This window comes from Hydra vulgaris, chromosome 01 (assembly GCF_038396675.1).
Source record: "Hydra vulgaris chromosome 01, alternate assembly HydraT2T_AEP".
Taxonomy (NCBI): domain Eukaryota; kingdom Metazoa; phylum Cnidaria; class Hydrozoa; order Anthoathecata; family Hydridae; genus Hydra; species Hydra vulgaris.
This window is the reverse complement of record NC_088920.1, coordinates 61,992,314-62,004,944: the sequence shown is the minus strand read 5'-3', so window position 1 is coordinate 62,004,944 and position 12,631 is coordinate 61,992,314.

The following is a 12,631-nucleotide window of genomic DNA, read 5'->3' as shown; positions in this document are numbered from 1 at the left end:
ATTATTATATATATATATATGTATATGTATATATATTTATATATATATATATATATATATATATATATATATATATATTTGTGCCTACATTGGGCTCTAATGTTTAAGATAATTGTATATAATAATATGTTTGCATATTGACATTTTCTTATTATTTAGCTTTTTTTTCCTACCTTCGTAATTAAAGTGTATACACATAAATGTTTATAAGTTGTAGTCACTGATAACGACCTCTTTTTTTAGAAAGCAGTTGGTACATTTTAAGGATTGTCCCTACTCATTTTATCCCTAGAATTGTCTTCGTTTCCATATTATGCATATTCATTAAATTGTTGATTGCTCAACTTTAACAAGCACAAGTTACTAAAGTTGCTATAGTTACTCAAGTTACAGTTGTTTACAATAACTTAGGGGAGGTAGACCAACTCGGTAATTTTTAGACAATATCTTCTTAAACAAATCGAAAAACGCACTTTATCTTTACAAATTTTAATAAGTTAACCAAGGTTAAAGAACCGTTGTTAAAAAAAAATTAATTGTTTTTGGCATGCAGGCACAGAAAAAAAGTTCATGTTATCGAATTTCGACACCGGTTAAATAAATCCCGGTGTAGTGTGGTAAACTTCGTAAAGCTATTAGGAAAAAAAAACCAAAAAATTAGTAAAATATAAAAAAAAGTAAAACAATTTGTAAAAACATTTAGAATTTTTAAAAATTTTGTTGATTTAAAAATTTCAGGAAAAGTTTTTGATAGTTAAACAATTGTTTTTTTCCGAGTAAAGAGGTGGAGATAAAGCAGAAAAACGCTCAAAATTTGCGTGCTTTAATTAATGAACAACCCCGATTTGCTCTTCTGAATCTAAATTTTGATGTTACTAAAAAAAAAAAATGCGTCGTTCACGTTCAAAAACATGAAAAAACTTTTACATTTAAGGATAACCTGTTTCAAGCTTGCACACAGAGTACCAAGCAAAATTATTGTATGCTGTTTTTTCATGAAACTTTTAATTAATATAAATTTTTGAAAATTTTAAATGTTTCAGCAAAGTTTTTTTTATTTTTTTTTTTGTTTTTTGCGGTTTTTTTGTTATTTTTTTCCTGATTGCTCAGTACTTTCCAATAACTTTTAATTATGGACGGCTTGAAGGGTTTTTTATATAATTTTGGCATTATTTTGATTTTACTGGTCCATAACTTGTTTATAATAAATACTTGATGCCAAATTATAATAAAAAACAAATCTATGACCCTCTGATTTTTTAGAGGTAAAAGGTTGTTAATTCTTTTTAACATGAGCATTCGCATTTTTGTTATTTTAGAAAGGACTAATTAAGGTATCTTGCAAAATCCAATATTAGTATGTTCAAGTTTATATCAAATTAAAAGATTTTCCAAAAGTTGTTGTATTAAAATCTTTTAACAAAAGTTATACCTTAATGTGTCATCCTTCTACTCTCCAGAAAGTTCGAATTCTAAAAGAAAGATTGATAAAATTTTAAAAAAATTAAAGTTCAATATTTTGTTACTTCATTTTTTTCACGTTCGGAAGGGTTGGGTTAAAGATTTTATGGCATTTTAGTTTCCGGGTTTCCATTACCGCACAAAACGTTTCAAAAATAGGTTCTAAACCTTTTTTTGAAACAATTTCATTTGTCATAATGATAAACACAGTTTAAAGTTTGAATAATGCCTGAAAGTTTCATATTGGAAACATATAAAAATCAAGTGGTCATCTATGCTTTTTGACTCACATTTGACGAGGCAGAACATAGACTTTTTTGTTTTGAGTAGATTTTACTCTTTAAAAATATAATTTTTGTTGAATGTCTTGTGTTTGTGTTTTGTGAAACTTTCAATTTTTCAAAAACTATTTCAAATCCGTACTTTGTTAAGGTAAATAGCAAAAATATTTATTAAAATATATAACGAGATAATGAATTTATTTCTGCATGATCTACATGCAAAAAAGTATATATGCAGTAAACTTCTAATAATGTAAGCCTTCGTTAATTTGAACTTCAGTAATATAAAGTGTTTTCAAATTTCCGTTAAACCTAGTTATTCTTAAAAATCACTTAATAGCTCAAACATTCCCTATGTCGATTTATTTTCTTCATCCCTTGTTTGAGTTATTGAGAGTATTTTGCACTATATATTCACTATATCTCATGTGTACATACCCAGCCAGACCAATATGCATGGGTCCCATTTATGACCTATATGGACTTGTATATGGGAATCATACGGGTATCCCAGAGGAAGTTGTCTGAGGGCACCGTATGGGAGCTATAAGGACTACCAGCTGAAATGCCTACCTGGGTCCCAAATATTTCCCATTTTAGCCCTTACGATTCTCATTTTTAGTCGTAATTGTATTAAATTGCTCTTGCTAGATTTTTTGTTGTTTAGGGTCGTACATAAATTTTTTCACGCTTTAGGGAGGCAGGGGTAATGTTTTTGTAACATTCATACTGAACTTGTTACTAAAGAGTTACAGCTTCGTGACGATTCGGTCCAAAAGGTTCAAAAATTGCGTGAGATAATTTGTGAACGAATCGTTATTGCCGTTAAAATCCCATATGCCTTCAACTTTATTATTTTCTAATAAACTACATACCCATAATATGTATCAAAATTTGTATTTATTTTTATATATATTTGTATATTATAAACGTAAACTATTTATTCAAACTATTTATTTATTTAAATGTAATTTTTTTTATAAATTTGTATATTTTAAAAATAGCAATAAAAATCAGAGAATTCCTTTTTTTTATTGTTAGTGTACTTGTACAACTTACAAATAGATGATTATGAATAAATGCATATAATAAAAATGCTGATAGCAAATCGTCGACCGTCGGTTATTCCATCTCAAGTGTTTAACAACTATTTTTATAGCTCTGTTTTAATGTCTTCTACAATGCGTTCCTTTGGGTTCAAACTTACTGCAATGTATCAAATAAAGAATAAAATTCAAACCAAGGCCATTTTTAATATTTTTTTTAACCTATTAAAAAATATTTTTAAAGTGATTATCTTAATGCATTTTTTAATGTATTTTTTAAAATTTAAAAAAATTTTTTTAAATTGCATTAAAATATATTACTGCTTTGACTAAAGTGCTTAAAAGATTGATTTTTTTTTCTTTTATGTCAAATTAATTCGGCGACCAAACTGATTGTCAAGTAGGATAAGAATTGCTCATCAAGACAAATCAACTGCTTAAAATGACTAGCTAATTAAGTTGGCTTTGAAGCTAGCGAAGCTGCATAGAGAACTAATTTTAAAGATGCATAGAAAAGACTTTTAATAGTAGTTTTTATGATATATTTTATGAGATTGGTTTAAATCAAACTTTGCTGAATGACAATTTAAATAACATATGGCCAGGAAATGACACGACGCCATTCACGATGGTTATTTACCTGAAAAAATGGTATATAATAATAAACCAATTTGATATTAACAAAACATGATATGTTTTCATCGAATATGGTATTATTCTTAAAATTGAATTAAGGATTAACAATTTTTCGAAACACAAATATACAACAAATTTTTATGAGCGTAACAAAAGTTATTATTGTTAATGATAATGACAAAAACAACACAGTAGTAAAAAATAGTTATTACAGAATTAACCTCAAAAATTTGTTTTGTAATGTTACCTGTAAACAAAATTATTTTACCTCTATGTAGAATTCGCATCATATAAATTTACTCAAATAACACTACGTCTCACAAGTAGGCAAACTAATGACAACAGTAAACAAAGTAACTTTAAAGACAATTTCAAGATAAAAATTTAATTCTAGAATTTATAAAAAATATAGCATTAACTATATTAATGATAACTAGCAATTATGAAAATGAAAATGGTGTTGTTACAAATACTAAAACTGTAATAATTTTCTAAAAATAAGATTTAATAATAATTTAAATATTAGTTGTAGAAACTTTAAATGGTTATTCAAATAACCTAAAAATTATCAGTCGTGATATCGTAAAATATCTAAAAGTAATTTCAAGAACAAAATAAAGAATATAATAATGCAATTAGGTGTATGACTTTATTTCAATTTAAATATAAACAATAACATCTATTTTTTTTGGTTGACGATACTAACAGGGTAAACTAAAAATACAAAAACTTAAAAGTAAAAAGAAATTTAATCACTTAATAATTTAAGTGTTATTATTTAGACAAGGTGTCTAAGCTAAAAAATAACAGATATCAACCCTTTTGGTATTAAGTAGTACCACAACTTTGTAACACCACATGACTGGCAAAGATCACTATATTGCTTTACACATTGCTACGTAAACATAACTTATATAAAATAAAAACATATAAACATATTTTCCATAAACTCTATTTTAGGAATATTTGAAAATGCAACATTTATGTAACATTGTTTTATTATCATACCTTGTGAGGCATGTTATAAACATTTAAGGTAGCTCAAAACAAACACTAAATGAAAATAATGCACAATGCCTTTTCTAAAGAAACATAAATTTAAAAAATTTCATAACAATTTATAAATGCTCATAGTCAGATTTCCCAAACTCTACGGTAGCCCTCAGAAAGGCTGATTCTATTAACAGCTTTTAAGTATCAGAGTACTAATTGTGCCACGTTTCGCATGGATGGTTTCCCTGTTCATACTTTTGGTGTACATTAATGATGCTACATTAAGAGCCCTTTGTTACAACTTAGGGTTTATAAATAGTATTTTGGCAACTGGTTGGACTATTAGATAGTGTACTAAGTACTATATATGCTTTGATCCAAGTTCTTGACCCAATTTAAGATGACTAAAATATTAAAAACTATAGAAAACAAAAAACCACCATCATCACAAAATTTTCTAAATCTATCATTCACAAATATTTGTTGTCTTCGAAGTAACTTTCCTCCTGTTGAGTATTATTTCTAGCAAAGTTCACCATACCTATTTTCTCTTTGTGAGATTAATTTTTGATTAGTTGTCTCATGCTGTAATCTTAGTGTTGATGTTTATCTCCCTTTGATTTGGAATAGTCACAGGCTTTATATGCATTTGTATTTGCACACTAGGTTTTTTCCACAGGTATTCTTTTATGTGCTTTCGTTTAGAATCACTTTACTCTATCACCTATTTCTTTGTTTTATATTGCACTCCTTCATTTCAAACTGCCCTCTATTTGATGTAATTTCTGAATAAATTCACCAGGTTCTTTTTTTTTATCCCAGACTTTTTTTTTTTATGTTATTTAGGTGCCCCAAGAAGACTTGACAGTCTTGTCACAGAGCGCCGCGGAAATGCATTTGCATTTAACAAGGAAGTTCACGCTTCCTTCCTTACTGTGACACAAATATATGTCCAAAGCTCGTTGCAAGCCTAGATCGTTGTTGTTGGTGACTAGAATCTCATTACACTGAATAGCTTTGTTCTAGCGTCAGTGACTCTGCAGGCATTAAGGCCCTCAACTTTAATCTTTCACAATCTCTAACCCATAAATTCATTTTTTCAAATTGCTCTTCAGACATTTTGAATTTTTTACCTTCACTACTTATTTCTTGTTTCTAATCTTTCTAATCACGGTTTAATTTCTCTAAAGTTATAATCTCATTCTTCTTCATGATCAGAGTCCCGCATCATTGTACCTATTACTACCTTACAGCTTCCGTAACTTTTTGCGTAATCACCCTTGGGTAGAACTTTTTCATTTTCCTGCAGACAAATCTGACTCTTATGTAATTTCTTGAATCCTGCCTTGCATGGATTTTTTTAATTCTCTCTCAAATATTCCAAATCAAACCTCACTTTCCTCCATGGTTTTTCTGTTCATTATTATCCACCAGCAATTTTCAATTGAAAATATTACTTCCGAATCTATCATCAAAAAAATTATCTAGTAAACAGACGTCTGCATGCTATTGCTAGAAACCGTTGCAAAAAGGTTTTGTCTATCGCCAAGTCCGCTTTCTAAGGTCACAAAATCTCGTATTTTATCCAAAAAATTAGGGCAAAATCGTAATTCTTCCTCTCTTGCATGGTTCAGATTTTGTTATTTTATCTAAAAACAAAACTGAATTGTTTGCTTAGAACTTTTCATCAACCTCATCTCTTGATTCCAATAATCACATCCTACCTGATATTACTGGCAAACAGGCTTATTTATTGCATTCGTATCACTCCAGCACCTGTGACATTCGGATCACTTCAGCATCTGTGTCTAAAGTGATTTCCTTTTTAAACTCTTTGACAGCCTGTGGCCCTGACAACATATCTGTTATAGTCCTACAGAAACGATCTATAGAGCTATCGTCAATAATTTCTAAACTATTCATGAAGTTCTTTGAATCAGAGCCTTGTTTTCCAGGCTGCCAAAAAAAAAGGATCTGTTATGCCTATTTTCAAATAACATGAAGAGCGGTCTGAATAGCTTTACTACCGTCCCATTAGTCTACTTCTTATCATAAGCATGAAGTCTTTATTTAACAAACACTTCATCTCTTGTCATAAATTTAATAACTTGCTTTCTGATCATAAATATGAATTTCGATCTTTTCACTACAGCTGATTTAGTAACGCTAATAACTGATAGGTTTTATTGTGCATTAAATAGATGTGGAGAGGTTAATGCTACTGACATTACTAATACTGACATTTCTAAAGTATTTGATAAAGTTTGGCATGCTGGTGTTCTCCATAAGCTCTCTTTTCACATGTACCAAGTAACATCTTAAAGATTATTGAATCTTTCCTTACCAATCATTTTATAGAAGTCGTACTTGATTGACAGCACTCTTCTTTTTTCCTGTAACTTCAGGGGTTCCCTAAAGTTTTTTCCTAGGCACTATACCTTTTTTAATTTACATTGACGATCACCCAGAAAGTCTCACATCTAAGGTGGCATTGTTTGCTGATAATACTACTATTTATTCTCGAACTTTACAAAGATCTTACTTCTGATGCAGCGTAAGATTTTCAGTGGATGGTGAAGTTTAACTCAGATAAAACTAAATTTTTTCTATCTAGTTGTTGTTACAACAATCTAGATTTTTCTATGTTCATGAACGGTAAAGTACTCGCCACTGAAAGGATAGCGTCTTTTGTACCATCTACAAAAACTCATTTTCTTGTTACTCGACATTCAATTTAATCTTATCTTTTTACTGTAACTGATCCTAAGTTAACCAAAAATTCTTATTCGTCTTGTTTTTTACTTCGAACATCAGTTCTTTGCAATATGTTACCATCATCCAGCTTTCCTGATTTACAAAATTTGCCATCTTTTAAGTTGAATGTTTATCGTTATATTGTTTTATAAACTTTATCTTTTGTCTTCTAATGACTTCCAACTCTATTAATGGTTGCTTGCAGCCCTAATCGAAAAACTATTTAAAAAATTAAGTTCTATTCTGGAAATAATTAATTTTTTTATTAACTTAAACCTTTAAAATTTTTATTTAATTATAATAGTTCATAAAAGTGTATACAAAACGTTAAAGGGTATTAAATTTAAAATAAAAATGTATAGTAATTAAAATAGTATATATATATATATATATATATATATATATATATATATATATATATATATATATATATATATATATATATATATATATATATATATATATATATATATGTATGTATATATATATATATATATATATATATATATGTATGTATATATATATATATATATATATATATATATATATATTTATATATATATATATATATATAATAGAAATTATTAAAAATGAATAATTTATAAAATTCGTATCATAGTACAGCCAAAAAAATGCTTTGAACCTGTTTTAATAAGAAAATCATGTTAGCTACAAAAATCGAGAGTAGACATAACAACAATTTTTCCTTGTGAAATTTTTACTAATCATAGTTACTATTACAAACATTAAATATATAAATATATGGGTATATATATATATAACAATGGGTTTATATATGCAACATATGGGTATATAAATATATAAATATATGGGTATATATATATATAACAATATGTGTATATATATATATATATATAACAATATAATAAAACTATATATAGCAATGATTAGACGGAATGGTTTTTTTAATTTACCGAATATCATCCCGTTACATTTTTTCTCCATATATATATATATAAATATATATATATATATATATATATATATATATATATATATATATATATATATATATATATATATATATATATATATATATATATATATATATATATATATATATATATATACATATGGCCATTTCCGTGACGCATCATGAGTAGATTTTTTTTTATAAAAAATTTTCTATAACTCAAAAATAATTTTTTACCACTCTAAATCAAGCTTAAATTAAAATTTTATAATACAACTTAAGCACAATTGTTTTAACATTGCACTGACACATAGTAAAATTAAATTATTGAGTTCAGAGACGCAACGAGGAAAAAAGCGTTTTTTTATTAGCATACTTTTAAATGGAGTTTTCGCTGAAATTTTAATTCTTTCTAGAATAGAGAAAAAAACTATCAGTTCAGTAATGCAACATTCAGTGACGAAAGAAAAAGATAGAATTAAAATCATTTTAAAAAGTTTTTGTTATTGTGTAATAAATTTTAATTATACTCAGGTGAAAATAGAATCTGAACAACATTATCATTCTGAACATAAAAATATTGGGATTTTATTTATCTTTGGTTTTTTCTTGAATATTTTAAAATTGAACTGAATCCAAATTCATTTTTTTGTTGTCTTGTGTCGTTTTCTGACATATGCATTACAGATAGTTGCAAATCTTGTAATGCTAACGCAAAATCTGCTGCTGACCTGATCTCGCATTGACTAGATTCAACTCTCAGGGCTGCGATTCGCTTAACAGTAGCTCCTATTTTCTTAACGACTCCTATTCCGTGCATTACTGCAAAGAAATGCCAGAAGAATTTTTTATGAAAATGTTTTTTAAACACAACCATTGCAGCCATAATGATTTTGTTTTTAAATTGAGAAGTGGCATTATCGCTGGACATGTGTACTTCTTTGAATTAATAAGGAATAAAGTGAAGGATTTTGTCAATGTGCTATATAACGAAAGACTTTGTATGATCAGTTGAATCAAAAACTATAGCAAATATTTTTAATTTAATGTTCCAGACTGCAAGGGTCATGATAGAAACTTGATTTTGACCAAAATAAGTTGGTTGCGGTTCATTTTGATAAAAACACCTAACGTTTTTAGCCCAGTCAACTTGGTTACCGCAATTTCAGAATTATTACTCATCGAAACTTACTTCAGCTTCTTAAAAATTATTGATTGGTTTTTCTTCACAAATGCGTCTTTAACAAACTTATCACGCATCGATGTAGTGTGTTGAATGAGTTAATGTTATGTTAGACTTTTTTGAAATTTTTTCCATGTTTGCATATGTTTTAGTTTCAGGCTCCACTTGTCCCAGGATACTTCGAAACCAAATGTTTTAACAGTTTGCAAGTGTTTATCGAACTGTTTCATTGCTTTGCTTGCAACGCATTTGTCATTGGCGTAATCGTATGTGTGCGGTTCACAAACAAAGTTATTTATCATTTCAATTACAACTTTGACTAAAGACGCTTGAATTGATTTCGTTAATGCATCTAAGGCAATTCGCATATTTTCATGCACACTACAAACGCAAACATTATGCGGAAATTTTCTAACTGATTTCACCTTGCGTGGACGAAGGTCGCAAAACTTGCTGAGTCCAATTTTTATTAGCTGATGCTTTTCCTTGAATAACTCGAAAGCTTCTTTAAGCTTATAATATAAATGACGTACCTAAATATTGTTTGCTTTTCCGTCAGATGATTGAGTTCGAGTGACATCTTTTTTTGTTTTGATATATTTGGGAAACTTCATCTTCATTTTAAAAGTTTACAACTGCTAAAACATCGCTTTCAGAAAGACCATACAGCTTTGAACATGCTGGAGGTAGATCCAAATTATCTTTACAAGCAGAGCTATTTGAAAGAAACGAAAGAACTTCAGATTGTTTCTTCTTTGAAGTTGGTTGTGCTTTTAAAACTTTTTTTTATGCTTTTCCTCTTTGTTGAACGTTTTTAACGTTTGGCAAAGACGAGGTTTGTCTTTGAGATTGATTTAAAAGTTTTCTTTTTAGAGGGCGACTTTTTAAAACTCTTGGTTTTGCTTTAGTAGTATAAGCTGCTTTTATATTAGGATTGGCTTTCAAGATTTCCCGATATCTCTTAGATCTTATTCAGGACATTTCTATCTTTTTAGCAGCATTTTTTTTACTTCTCATTTTGATTCTATTTCTTAAATATTTACAACTTTATAAGAAAATGCCAACATAAATCTAATACTTTAATAATAATCACTAATGGCTTTTCACAATACTTAAATGCGAAAGTTATTTGAATAAAATCCACAACAAAATCTGAACATTTGGATGATATTTTGACTTCCATACCACGCTATTTTATAAAACGCTAATTATCCTGTTGATAGGTTCAATGATGCAACAGCTTTTAAACAATAACCATAAGTTAATATAATGCTTTTTGACCAATTTTTTTGAATAGTGATGAAAAGTTTATATTAAAATATATAATTTCTAAAAAAACCTCGCCTTAAAGCCTAATTTCATTGTGATGATTTAACTTTTTTGGCTTTTAATTCAGTGGCGCAACCTAATTTTTGCAGATGTGAATGTGACAAAAAAACACTTGAATTATTTTTATAGAGTAAAAGTTTTTTTACTCAAAACATATATGTAATCTCAAAGATCCTTTCTAAACAAAACAATGGATTTGTTTTCTTTAAAATATTGCAATAACTTGCCCTCAAATTTTACTCACTTTATCGAATATTAAAAAGAAAAAACAGCTGCTAACATTCATCAAATTTATCTACTCGGTTCATATATGTTCAACGCAAAATTTATTTTAACTAAAATTTTAAGGTGTTTAAACTACAATTAAAGAAATAAAGTTTTTGCGAAAAGAAATTTTTAAACACGAAATTTATCTCTTCAATCGTGGATATAGCCATATATATGTTTATTTATTTACATAAAAAGAATAAAAACAACTTTCGATGGAACTATGAGTTTTATGTCTTTAGACAATCATTAGCAGTTGTGTATTTAGTTACTTAAGAAAATTTTTAAAAATTACAAATTAAAATTACGTTGGAAAGAATTCTGACGTTACAAAAACAGAACAAAACAAAAAGACGTCAAAGGTGTCAAATAAGGATAGTAAAAATTCTTTGAATGAAGGCACTTTGATATTATTTCATATCTTTTATTAAGTAAGTTTTCTCATTTAAATGGTAATATATATGAAATTTTTTGCGGAGACAAAGGTTACAAACTTTTGATGCTTGTTTGTAGGGCTAACATAGTGCTATTATCTTCGATGTAACAACAGGTTTTAAATTTTTTGATTTTATCTTCCATATTTCTTTGGAAAGTTCAGTGCCATTTTTAAATTTAGGTGCATTGAAAGATTTAAGATGTTTGGCATATCTTAATTTAAATGTGGATTCACTTATACTGAAATAAACTTTATCATTGAATTGAGGATCTCTAGAAATTACAGTGGCTTGGGATACGACATTGCTAGAAAGGCATTGGTTATTTAACGGACAAAATTTTTTGTCTATGCAGTGGCATTTTTTAATGTTTTGTTTTTATCGCTTTGTAAAATTTTGTTGCTATGTGCATTTATTAAAGGCTTGACGTTAGGCATGTAGCTATAGCTAACTTTAACATAGTTTCGATTAAAAATTTTATAAAGCCTGAGTCTTACTGGAAAGTGTTGGTCAATTAAAGCTAAGAAGCGATTTCAAATTTTAGTTTCAATATTTTTGCTAAACGGGGGGTTGTACCATATAATTTTACGTTTGCGAGGTCTTCTTCGATTTTTGTTTGTTTGAGGTTAGTAGGTGAGTTTTGAATTGTATCCTGATTTACGTAAAGCCTCTTCATACGGGGAAATGGAATTATTGAACACAGTTTCATTTACTGCCATAGTTGGTAATCTTAACTCAATAGTGTGATGGATTTCTTTTATTATATTAGGTGGATGGTTTAAATCAGAATGAACATACATAGGTTGGTTATTAGGTTTACAATATAGTTGATAAGAATTGTCAATCAGGTTCAATGTAACAACAAGATAATTGACAATTTTAATATTACATTGGATGGAGAAAAGTTGATTGTTCCTTTTAGAAATATGCGTAAAATGCTTTTTGATTTTTTCTATTTGTTGTTCGCTTTTGTTTGAAGTCCGTCGTTACGATACAAGCCAAAATTATTTTTATTGTAATGTTGAGAGAGTTGAAACAATGTAAAAATACGAACTAGTTCACAAACTTCAGCTCCATCAAATGCTCCGCACTGTGACATTAAATAACCCGCCTCTTTTTTTTACCCAAGCTTCAAATTAGATATTTTGTCTCCCTATATTAATGTTTTATGCGACGTACGTATGAATTTTAAGTCTTTTTACATATTATTTTAAAACTTGCAGTTTACTTATATATAATATATATCCAGTCAAAAATCACCAAAATAATAGGTTTGATGTATCGAGTTCGCTCCTACGTCAATAAAAATAGTC